We start from the raw sequence: 12,594 nt of genomic DNA, 5'->3' as shown, positions 1-12,594 counted from the left end.
CAACTGTAAAAAAGATGGTCTATGACTTCAGCTGACTTAACTAGCTTTAGACTTATAATGCTGCTAAAAATTTACACTAGACTAGTGGGTTTAGGAAACGGTGAGTCTTAAATTGGGCTTCAATTTTATCCTTGGTCCCATATTCTCTCTTGTTCGTAAGTTTCAATTTTAGAATATTAGGGAAGGATGGAAGTCTCAGAGGAAAGCATCAGCAGGAAGGAGACAAATGATTATTAAATCATCTTGAAACTTCATATTATCCCTTAACACTTTCCAAGCTCCCTCTAAAGGTAAAAGAAGAGGCATCACATAAGATGCCCATGGGTACCCAGCAAGCAAGAGATGGAGTTGGGATTACAACCAAGGCTATCTGATTCTAACATCTGGGCTTTTTTTTCTTCATCTGCAAGAGGAAAGGGCCTCTATACACTTTCATATATATTTATACCATTTCTCGTTTTGACTGATGAATGAGACCGATCTCGTCTAATGAGTCTGTGCTGTTATTAAGGATTCCTAGGAAAGGTAAATCAGGAACATCACCAAGGAAACCATTACAGTGACAATCTTCATCCTCAGGAAATAATTCTTTATACAAGATCTGTCTGCCTTAGAATAAAATCTTGTTTCATTCTCTCTGTTTTGTCCAGCCTGAAACTATAGTTGATAACTAGGGTCTACATGATTTAAAGAAAAATGTGAGTGGGGCTCAGAAAATTATCTACGTTTTAGATATTACAATTATGATGCTGGTATACTTAAACCACCTTGGAGAAGGAAATGGCAACCTACTCCAGTATTCTTGCCTGAAAATCCCATGGAGAGAGGAGCCTGGTTGGTGGGTTAGTCTATGGGTCACAAAGAGTCAGACATGACTTAAGCAACTAAATAACAACATACTTAAAACTTAAGTTAATACTTAACAACATACTAAATACTTAAAACTGCCAACCTGTATTCCTCCTCAACACTCTACTCACTTCCCTGACACATAAATATCTATGCTAAATATAAGGGTTGCCTTACGGAATTTGTCTTTTCTTATATAATCATTTGGGGAGGTCCCTCAACACTCTCCACATCCCCCATACAAACATAAGGCCTTGTTTTTGTATGCCTAGACCTGGGTTTAATAGAACAACGAGCCCAATTTCCCATTGTGAAACTCCCATTTTGACAGGTTGATTTTATTGCAACAAGACAGATTTTTTTTTTTAAATGCTTTTAATGTAAATACAGGCCTAATAGTCATGTGTCACAACGCATCCTTTAAGGGAGTCAATGTGACCACAATATTTAATATGGCTGATCCATGTTGATGTATGGCAGAAATCCAACCCAATGTTGTAATTATCCTTCAATTAAAAATAAATAAAGGGGAAAAAATGGTTATTTTTTAACACAGTGATTCCCAGCTCCAGGCTGAGCACCCTGGGGATTGGAAGAGTTACAGCATATAATCTGAGGGATATTAACAACCCTGCATCCATCTGAATTTTCTCAGTCATGCTCTAGATCAGGTTATTGCCTTTGACTTTGACAATCACCTATGCAACTACTACCAGTTACTAGAATATAATAAGCTCTGTAAGGTCACAGCCTTTCGTATCACTGTTTTTTAAACCCCCAGCCCTTAAGTACGAACTCAGACATATTGTTGGTCCTCACCAGTATGTGGTGAGCAGCTGGATGACTTGGTGTGGGTGACAGATCCCTCCTCCTGCTGACTTTGGTCACCTCCACTTGGACACCTCACAGACATCCCCGTGTTAGCACTTTACTGGGCCTTGATCCTCTCCTGCTCAGGGTGCCCCTCCCTCCGGCTTTGTCATGGGGGTTAAGGGCTCCACTATCTGACATTTCCTCCAGCAAGACACTGAGGAATCATTCTCCACACCTCGTTCCCCATCCAGGACACCACCAAGTCCAATGGATTCTCCTCCAGAATACACCCTGACTCTGTCTTCTCTGTCTCCATTCTCAATAAGCTCCCACAATTTCTTTGCTATGCAGCTGCAATAACTTCCTAACTAGTCTCTCCATGCCTCTGGGTCCTCCTTTAATTCTCTGTACTTTGGCCAGACTGACCCTTTAGAAATGCAGATTTAATCTTCTCCCTTCTTTGCTAAACACATCTCATCACCTTTCAACCACACCTATAATAAAACCCCAAATCTCTAAGCTGGCATACAAAACTTACCATCTTTCCACCTTCATTTTTGGCCTCCACTCTGTTCCAGCGGTCCTGTTACTAGAAGTTCTTTTCTGCTTCCAGTCTTAGCATCTTCCAACCAGCTTCTCTGCTTAAAAAGCCCCTCCTTCCCATTCTCTCCACCCCCCCGCTTTTTTTTTGCCTGACAGATACTTACTATCTTTCAGGTCTTAGATTAAATACATAATTTGCTAAAGGATGTTTTGCTCAACATCCCAATCAGAAATAGGTTTCTTTGTTATTTTTTCCTGGCATTTGTTCTCTTGTGTAGTAGTACTAACCATAAGGCTGCTGCTGCTGCTGAGTCGCTTCAGTCGTGTCTGACTCTGTGCGACCCCATAGACGGAGCCCACCAGGCTCCCCCGTCCCTGGGATTCTCCAGGCAAGAACACTGGAGTGGGTTGCCATTGCCTTCTCCAATGCATGAAAGTGAAAAGGGAAAGTGAAGTCGCTCAGTCGTGTCCGACTCTTACGACCCCATGGACTGCAGCCCACCAGGCTCCTCCGTCCATGGGACTTTTCAGTCAAGAGTACTGGAGTGGGCTGCCATTGCCTTCTCCCAATCATTATGCTACTTACGGGTTAATAAACCTGTATGCAGGTCAGGAAGCAACAGTTAGAACTGGACATGGAACAACAGACTGGTTCCAAATAGGAAAAGGAGTACGTCAAGCCTATATATTGTCACCCTACTTATTTATCTTATATGCAGAGTACATCATGAGAAATGCTGAGCTGGATGAAGCACAAGCTGGAATTAAGATTGCCGGGAGAAATATCAATAACCTCAGATATGCAGATGACACCACCCTTATGGCACAAAGCGAGGAAGAACTGAAGAGCCTCGTGATGAAACTGAAAGAGAAGAGTGAAAAAGTTGGCTTAAAGCTCAACATTCAGAAAACTAAGGTCATGGCATCTGGTCTCATCACTTCATGGGAAATAGATGGGGAAACAGTGGAAACAGTGGCTGACTTCATTTTTCTGGGCTCCAAAATCACTGTAGATGGTGACTGCAGCCATGAAATTAAAAGATGCTTACTCCTTGGAAGGAAAGTTATGACCAACCTAGACAGCATATTAAAAAGAAGAGACATTACTTTGCCAACAAAGGTCCATCTAGTCAAGGCTATGGTTTTTCCAGTAGTCATGTATGGATGTGAGAGTTGGACTATAAAGAAAGCTGAGTGCCGAAGAATTGATGCTTTTGAACTGTGGTGTTGGAGAAGACTCTTGAGAGTCCCTTGGACTGCAAGGAGATCCAACCAGTCCATCCTAAAGGAGATCAGTCCTGGGTGTTCACCGGAAGGACTGATGCTGAAGCTGAAACTTCAATACTTTGGCCACCTCATGCGAAGAGCAGACTCATTAGAAAAAACCTGATGCTGGGAAAGAGTGAGGGCGGGAGGAGAAGGGGACGACAGAGGATAAGATGGTTGGATGGCATCACGGACTCAGTGGACATGGGTTTGGGTGGACTCTGGGATTTGGTGATGGACAAGGAGGCCTGGTGTGCTGTGGTTCACGGGGTCGTAAAGAGTCAGACAAGTAACAGGACGATAGGCAAATTTAGACTTTAGATGCAAAGTCCAGTGTTCTTCCTACTCAACTTTTTAGGAAACCTGAACATTCATATTTCCCTTCTTTAACTCTAAAACACCACCATAGAATTAATATGTAACAATGTTGAATAATCATTTAGATTCTATGAATCATACTAACATTGACAAGTAGCTTATTGGTCTATAAAATGGGCATCTAAAACTCTCATACTTATTTGTTTTAATCCCCCTAAGGTCTCCATCCTAGACATAAGAAAACTGGGAAAGCTTGTACCAGGTCAGATTTGAAATCGGGAGCCCAGTCCAGTCAAAGCTTTTCCTGTAACTTGATCACAAACCATTCACTGCCTTCATGGTACAACAATCTTGTATTTCTTTGGTCCAGAAAAGTACGAATAAGCCTTTTATAAGAAAACTGATTTCAAGGAAGTTGGCCTTGTGGTTCTTAACAGTTAATGATATTAGTATCTCACATTATTTAATTTAGCTATTATGTAAACAACTGACATAGCTGATGATTCAGCACAGAAGCCTATACACTCCCCACTGAATCTTTTTCAGAAGTAATCTATTTCTTGCTGCTTCCCGGAAACATTTTCCCCAACCACTGTCTATGCTTTCAAAATCCCCTTAGAGCTAGGGACAATCAGTTCCTAGAATCCTGCAGGTCTTCATGGCAGAACTTAAATTACAAGAGGGAATCTAGACGACTTCAGTTAACATTTATTGAACACTTACTATGTCAAAGATAACATACTACCTAATAACAAGTATAAAGTGAGGCCTGGTGTTATCTGGTTGATAGTTGTAGAAACCACAGCGTGGAACAAGTAAGTAGATTTTCTAAAAGTCACACAGCTAGGATGTTGGGGCTTGAGCTTCATTGTTACATTAGGCCACTTTCTAACATGTTTCATGCTTGGTATAACATCCGTGATGCCGCTTGAGGCAGTAAATATCCAACGGCCTGAAGAAATAACAATTTAGATAGCAAGAGTTGGTGTAAGGGTGAAGGTTTAGGGAGAGACTTTTGAGTCTGTGATAGGCACAAAGGCCTCAGGGATTGGCCTAAGAAAGACAGAAAGGCTGTTCTAAGGGACTCTGAAAAGATATTATGATGGTGAAATATTTCATAAATGTGTGGCTTTGGCCACAGGGTAACTTGGGTTGGAGATGGTAAATATATTAGCAAAGCTTAGCGTCATAAGTATAGGAAAACAGCTCTGGGTGCAGAACAAATGGTGAGTCAGTTACTTGACTTTCCCCGCTGCGTTCTGACTCCACAGAATAAAATCTGCAACACTGCTCCTTTTCCAGCCATAATTCAGAGGCTTCTGGGTGCTATTATTAAAATTCAATAATTTTTAATAGTCAAATTCCTTAAGAAATTTCTCACTGTTTAATTTGTCATTGTAACTGAGGAGACCTTCAGTAACTTAAGTAAGAATCCTTAATTTCAAGTGCAAGACCTTCAGCCTATGATTCCAACACAGAACTGCGAACATCATTCTTTTAATTTAGCTTCAGTAAGAGATTTGCACCTAATGCTCTAATCTTTTATGCTGGAAGGTAATTAGTTTATTACCTGGTAGTATTAACAGATGTTATTTGTTTTTTAAAAAATAATTCTGTGGTCAAGTATATTTGGAAAACGCTGGTTTGAAACAAAATTAAACAGATTAATTTTCCATAGCTTTTTTTATAGAGTCATTATTATCATTTTTGACTGGTACAGTTTATAAGATCTAAGTTCTCTGACCAAGGATTGAACCCTGGTCCTCAGCAGTTAAAAGCAGGGGGGATAGGACAGGTGGCATTTACCAGCCTTCTTTGACTATAGAGTCTATTCTTCTTGAATGTATCTTTCAGGACTAATAATCCCTGATCTCTCCTTGGGAAATGCTACCTTATTAAATTTCATATATGAGGAAGTTTCACATGTTTTGAGGGTTCTTTTATTGTAATAAGCTTCCCAGTGAACTGAAGTCACTGTATTATAATAAAGCTCCCGGTAAACCCAAGCCATTAACTTGTGTTTAATCCTTAATAAATATATTGACACACATACACAAAAAGGGATTTAGTTTGTTGGTTCAAAAAACTCAGACATTAAATTCAAGCGCCAGCACCCTTGTTGCAATATTGCATTCAACCACAAGGTGGCGCCAACAGCTGTCAAATTACTGGGAAGCCTGTGGTCCTGCTCTTCAAAGGCGTCAATCACGACCGCACGCTTGGTGGCTCGCAGGCATTTTCCAGCAACTTGTACTTTATTGTTACAAGTTGGACTGTGATCCTCATGACAATCTTTTTTATGGTGATAATACAATGGAAACAGGGTAAATAAATACAGGAGAAGAACCTAGGAAGTGTTAACCCTAAAACAAAATTCAAATTTTACGATTATTAATACCATATTCAAGAATAACCCTTCACGCATTCATTTCATCACATAGCATTAACTTCAGAAAATTTTATTTTAAAGTATTATTATTTTATCTTATATCTTTAAATTCTATGCTTTAAAAAGTCTAGAGTATTGTAGACCTAGAGAATTTTAATTGCATATATCTGAACCATAGGATCAAATTGTTTGAAAAAGAGGAATTAGATGGTTTGTATAATGTTCCCTCGTGTAGTAAATAAAAACATGCGCCTCAGCTACGGTTTTTATTTTGGTTTTGAATCAGGACATCTATGTGGCATTTCAGTATTTTGTGTGATTATTTAGCCTTTACTGTAGTTTAAGTCCAACATGGAACTGAACTATCTGAATGGGTCCCCTTCTGTGCAGCAGTAAACACAGCAAACAGAAGGTGGCAGGCTTCCTTTCCTTAAAACTGTGTGAAAGCTACTTAAAACGGAAACAGCCATCTAGGAATGAGTCTCTCGTTTTTCATTTTCAGAATAAATGAGCCTCCTGGTTAACAAGTTTAAATCAGTCTCATCCCAAACCTAGTATGTAATGAAACAGAAGCAGCTACTCCTGTTTTGGGGGCTATAGTTATTCAATAATGCCTACATCAAATAAAAAACAATGTGAAATCAAAACTCAGTCTTTATAAGAAAGGAGAAAGGGAAGAAGGAGGAAGATGAAGAAAAAAAAGAGCAGTGAATATGAACACCGAGTGTGAACAGTTAAAAAGAATTCAAATTTACGGTGGATCTTCCTGAAGGTATCCAGTCTTTCAACAAACACATAAAGCTAGCTACTTCTGTTGACCAAATACAACAGAAAAAAGATATCTTTACTATAACAACATCCTTCACACTTGAAAGAGACCTGCAAAAATAGAAACATTCAAAGTGTACTCAGAGCTATAGATTATATTTTTATATAAATTTATTTTTACTAATGATTTAAAAATCTTCAAGACAGGTACCTCATTTATATATTAAAATTATTCCTTAAGCTCATTCCTTCTTCATTTTTTTATTTTTAGAGATTTGCAATGCTCTACCATGGAAACATTGGAAACATTACATAGGGCTAAATAATTTTATTAAAATTAAAATGCAAAAAGTTTATAATCACATGTGGCTTAATATTATTAAAATAACCTTTTTTCCATAATGAGGAATGGCTATTCCAGTGATTTTTAAATTGTTACTTAATGAAGTTACCATGATACAGAATATAGGTGAGTGAAAATGAATACAGTGACAAAGTATAGTATGCTGCTGCTGCTAAGTCACTTCAGTACTGCAGTATAGGAATGAACTAAGTCCATTTATTTCTTTAATGGGGAGAAGGCACTTCCAGACACGGCATAAAGAGAAGGTGTAAGTGACAGAATAGACTGTGATTTTAATGAGTAATTTTGGGGCTTATTTATCTTTTATAAATGCAGAGTTCTGAATATTTAAGAAAAAAATGATATATGTTGGATTGGGGGTAAATACAGCTCACTCAAGTTCCCCTTCACACAGGGCATAAATTATAGGTGGAACCTACATTTTCCTGGTAACTTCTAAAAGTTTAGGTAAACTAAAGCAGGGAAGGGAAGTGGTTTTTTCCACAGTGATTTAGACAAGTACTGCTTTAATTTTGAATATGAATTATTTGCAAATTAATCTACGGCATAAGAGCAACTACAGTGAGAAGAATGTTCTGGGTGTCATAGTCATCCTTTCCAAAGGGCTCTACTCCTCCCACCCCGGGAGCTCCCTCTGTGATCACTGATCACTGCACAGATTCTGGAGACACAAATATATTTCTCATCATTGAAGCATGTTGTTTATTCTAAGAGAAACAATTTACCCTGGAATTCTTCTAGAATATGTTATTACGTTTTTACAGCCATCCTAACCAAACAGGAGCAAATACCATTTTAAAAAATTGAAGACGTTTTTACAGCCATCCTAACCAAACAGGAGCAAATACCATTTTAAAAAATTGAAGCATTTCCTTTTCTAACTACACCCTAAATAGCTGTACTCTCCTCAATCCTTTTCTTCTGACTATCTTAATACTTCCCTGAGACCATTGCCTAGAGTGTCACTAGTAACTTTTTCTGCTTGCCTACCTTTGGTATTGTATCATTTCATGTATTACAACAAGAATGTATTAGTCACTAGTAAGTTAAAATTGTTTTTTAATTGGGGGATTATTGCTTTACAATGTTGTGTTGGCTTCTGCCATACAACAGTGTGAATCAGCCATAAGTATATTTATGTCCCCTCCCTCTTGAACCTTCCTCCCACCTCCCACCCCATCCCACTCCTCTTGGTTGTCCGAGAGAACCAGGCTGAGCTCCCTGCATTATACTAGCAACTTTTAATCACCGGTTTCAATGAATATTTGGACTTCCCTGGTGGCTCAGTTGGTAAAGAATCCGCCTGCAAATCAGGAGACCCCGGTTCGATTCCTGGGTCAGGAAGATGCCCTGGAGAATGGATAGGCTACCCACTCCAGTATGCTTGGGCTTCCCTTGTGGCTCAGCTGGTAAAGAATCTGCCCACAATGTGGGAGACCCGGGTTCGATCCCTGGGTTGGGAAGATCCCCCGGAGAAGGGAAAGGCTACCCACTCCAGTATTCTGGCCTGGAGAATTCCATGGACTGTATAGTCTGACTCTTTGCGACTGGACTGTATAGTCCATGGGGTCTGTATGGGCTGTATGGGGTTGCAAAGAGCTGGACACTACTGAGGTAACTAAAATTAGGGGATTTCTCAACTTTCTCTGAGGAGAGTCAATGAATAAGATTTCACTTGCATGCTCTCGACAGAGAATGAACCATTCCATGTAAGTGCAATTTTCAGGAAACTAAAAATTACTGTGTCAAACACCAGGGCCAGTTTTAATTAATAAGTTTGAAGGTATTATTTCCAAATTTATTATATTTTTCTTCCTCTTGGGTAAATAATAAATACAAATTTTTTAAATGGGAAAGAGCATCATTTGCTGACTCTGTGTATCTGGGAAATTATCATCAAGGCTCTAGGAAGACAAAGTTAAATCTTTGTTCTTAAATGTGGTTCTTAAAATGTAGCAAATTAAAAGTGATTTGACATGTAAAGAATCTGATTTCCCCAATCATTGCATGGAAGAGAGCTCTCTGCCAACCAGAAGCATACATCTTGGACTATTATATGGATGAGAAATAAACTTCTATTACATATGAACCATTAAATACGTCAGGCATATACCTGTAAAAGCAGTTCAGCCTATCCTATCAAAGATACCTAAATCTTATGAATGCTAATTAAAATTCCACTTGCAACCACAGTTTAGACTATGTCACCTAATAAATGTTCCAAAGCCCTCTGATTTTAGTTTTTAAAACACCTCTTGAAACCATCTCTGCCACCACTGCCTCGTCATTCCTTACCTAGATGTTCTAAGACTCTCTCACTTGATGTCTGTGGTGGTCGTATGTGTTCTCAGTCGTGTCCAACTCTTTGAGACCCCATGGACCATAACCTGCCAGGCTCCTCTGTCCATGGGATTTTCCAGGCAAGAACACTGGAGTGGGCTGCTATTTCCTAGTCCAGGGGATCTGCCTGACCCAGGGATCAAACCCATGTCTCCCGAATCTCCTGAATTAGCAGGCAGATCCTTTACCACCTGATCTGCCTCCTTCCTTTCACATCTATCCTCTGAATGCTGCCAGAGTTCTCTGTTAAATACAAATCAGGCCCTTGATTCTTCTTCACTCCATCTTCTGCATCCACCAACACTGCCATGGGTAACTCAGGCCCTAGAACTCGGGTTCAGGGTCAGCATTAGAAGCCGCTCCTTGTCCAAAGGATTTTGCACACGAGTTTGTGTATTTTTATTGTCTTATACTCTCACCATGGAGCCTTCTGCTCCTACTTTGGCTTCTGTGGCAGACTGAACCCCTACATCCATTTCTCCTCTTTTTCATTTTATCAATAATCTCTGTGAGTTTAACAGGACATGTGGTTATTTTATTAGAGAATTCCTTATTTTCCAAGCAATTGTTATGGCCATGTGACTAAGTCCTCAAGATATGTTAAGTGATATATGCAACTACATTTTTTTTTTTTTTTCGGTAAATTTGCTGAGTATATGCTTCCTATAGTTTTTTTTTTTTTAATTTTTAAACCATTTTAAAAAACTGAAGCATAGTTAAGTTACAATGTTGAATTAGTGTCAGGTATACATCAAAGTGATTCAGTTATCCATATACATACACATATATGCATATATTTCTTTCAGCTTCTATTCCTTTATAGGTTATTATAAGATACTAAATATAGTACCTTGTACTATACAGTAGGTCCTTGTTTTTTTACCTATTTTATATATAGTAGTGTGTACATACTAACCCCAAACTCCTAATTCCTCTCTCCCCACAACCTAATATCCCTTTTGAAAGTGAAAGTGAAAGCGAAGTCGCTCAGTCCTGTCCAACTCTTTGCCACTCCATGGACCAGGCTCCTCTGTCCGTGGAATTTTCCAGGCAAGAGTACTGGAGGGGGTTGCCATTTCTTTCTCCAGGGCATCTTCCCGACCCAGGGATCGAACCTGGGTCTCCCGCATTGTAGGCAGACTCTTTATCTGCCCAATATCCCTTTTAGTAACAATAAATTTGTTTTCTAAGACTGTGAGTCTGTTTCTGTTTCATGTATAAGTTCACTTGTATCATTTTTTAAGATTCTACATATAAGTGATATCATTTGATATTTTTCTTTGTCTGCCTTACTTCACTTAGTATGATGATATCTAAGTCTTTCTATATTGCTGCAAATGACATATTTCATTCTTCATGGCTGAGTAGTAGTCCAGTGGATATATGTATGACATCTGTATGTCTTTTTTGGAGAACTCTATGTAGGTCTTATGCCTGTTTTTTGACTGGGCTGTTTGTTTGATATTGAGCTGTATGCAAAAGCTTTCAGCTTTTTACCACTGAGTATGATGTTAGCTGTGGGTTTGCCATATACAGCCTTCATTGTGGTAAGGTATGTTCCCCCTATGTTCACCTCTAAGGTATGTTCACTCTCTGAAGAGTTTTTATCATAAATAGATGTTGAATTTTATCAAAAGCTTTTTCTGCACCTGTTGAGATAATCACATGGCTTTTATTCTTCAGTCTGTTAAGGTGGCGTATCACATTGGTTGATCTGCAGATATTGAAAAATCCTTGCATCCTTGGGATAAGTCCCAATTGATCATGGTGTATGATCCTTTTAATGTCTTGTTGGAGTCAGTTTGCTAATATTTTGTTTAGGAATTCTGCATTTATGTTTATCAGTGATTTTGGCTTGTAATTTTCTTTTTTTGGTCTGGTTTTGGTATCAGTGTAATGGTGGCCTCAAAGAATGAATTCAAAAGTATTCCTTCTTCTGCAGATAGTGATTGTAGCTATGAAATTAAAAGATGCTTACTCCTTGGAAGGAAAGTTATGACCAGACAGCATATTATTACTATTATTTTTGGAATATTTTGAGAAGGATAGGAAGTTAGTGCTTCTCTAAATGTTTGGTAGAATTCACCTGTGAAGCCATCTGGTCCTGGACTTTCCAAATAGACTTTTTTTCTAGAAAAGCATTTTTCTTTTTCTTTTTTTTTTTGATGTTTTTATTTATTTATTTGTTTATTTTTTTTTATTAGTTGGAGGCTAATTACTTCACAACATTTCAGTGGGTTTTGTCATACATTGATATGAATCAGCCATAGAGTTACACGTATTCCCCATCCCAATTCCCCCTCCGACCTCCCTCTCCACCCGATTCCTCTGGGTCTTCCCAGTGCACCAGGCCCGAGCACTTGTCTCATGCATCCCACCTGGGCTGGTGATCTGTTTCACCATAGATAATATACATGCTGTTCTTTCGAAACATCCCACCCTCACCTTCTCCCACAGAGTTCAAAAGTCTGTTCTGTACTTCTGTGTCTCTTTTTCTGTTTTGCATATAGGGTTATAAAAAAAAAAAAGCATTTTTCTTATTAGAATGACTGGCTGACTTTGTACAGCCAATCTATCTTGGTTGAATTCCATTTAATTAAGTTTCCTGAAACTAGGTGGTATGAACCAGATTTTCCTACAACCTGGCCATTCCTGGGCACTCGGGTTTCTCACTTACCAAATGGAAGATAGTATCTAGTGAAGAAAAAAATGGGCTGAGGTAGGAGGGAACTAAATTTTTTGAATACTTACTATGTGCCTGGGGTTTTTCATATAATATTTTACTGAGTTAACAACTGTAGTCCTGTGAGGTAGGTTAAACCAGCACAGCAGATGCATCCAATAAATATTTGTTCAATCAATGAACACATTAATATTCTTAGTACTATACCTTATACTTAGTACGTTACCATATAGATGAGTAAACTGGTTCAGAGAGATTAGG

At 38.7% G+C, this 12,594-nt stretch overlaps 1 protein-coding gene across 11 annotated transcripts in view; it reads right to left on the bottom strand.

Annotated features, from left to right (window-relative positions):
• Positions 1 to 12,594, bottom strand: part of MCTP1 (multiple C2 and transmembrane domain containing 1) — a 558,463-nt gene that overhangs the window by 251,694 nt on the left and 294,175 nt on the right. The gene's annotated exons all lie outside the window — the stretch shown is intronic.

Source organism: Cervus canadensis, chromosome 4 (genome assembly GCF_019320065.1).
Source record: "Cervus canadensis isolate Bull #8, Minnesota chromosome 4, ASM1932006v1, whole genome shotgun sequence".
Lineage (NCBI taxonomy): Eukaryota > Metazoa > Chordata > Mammalia > Artiodactyla > Cervidae > Cervus > Cervus canadensis.
The sequence above is the reverse complement of the archived record's forward strand: the minus strand, read 5'-3'. Positions and strand labels throughout refer to the sequence as shown.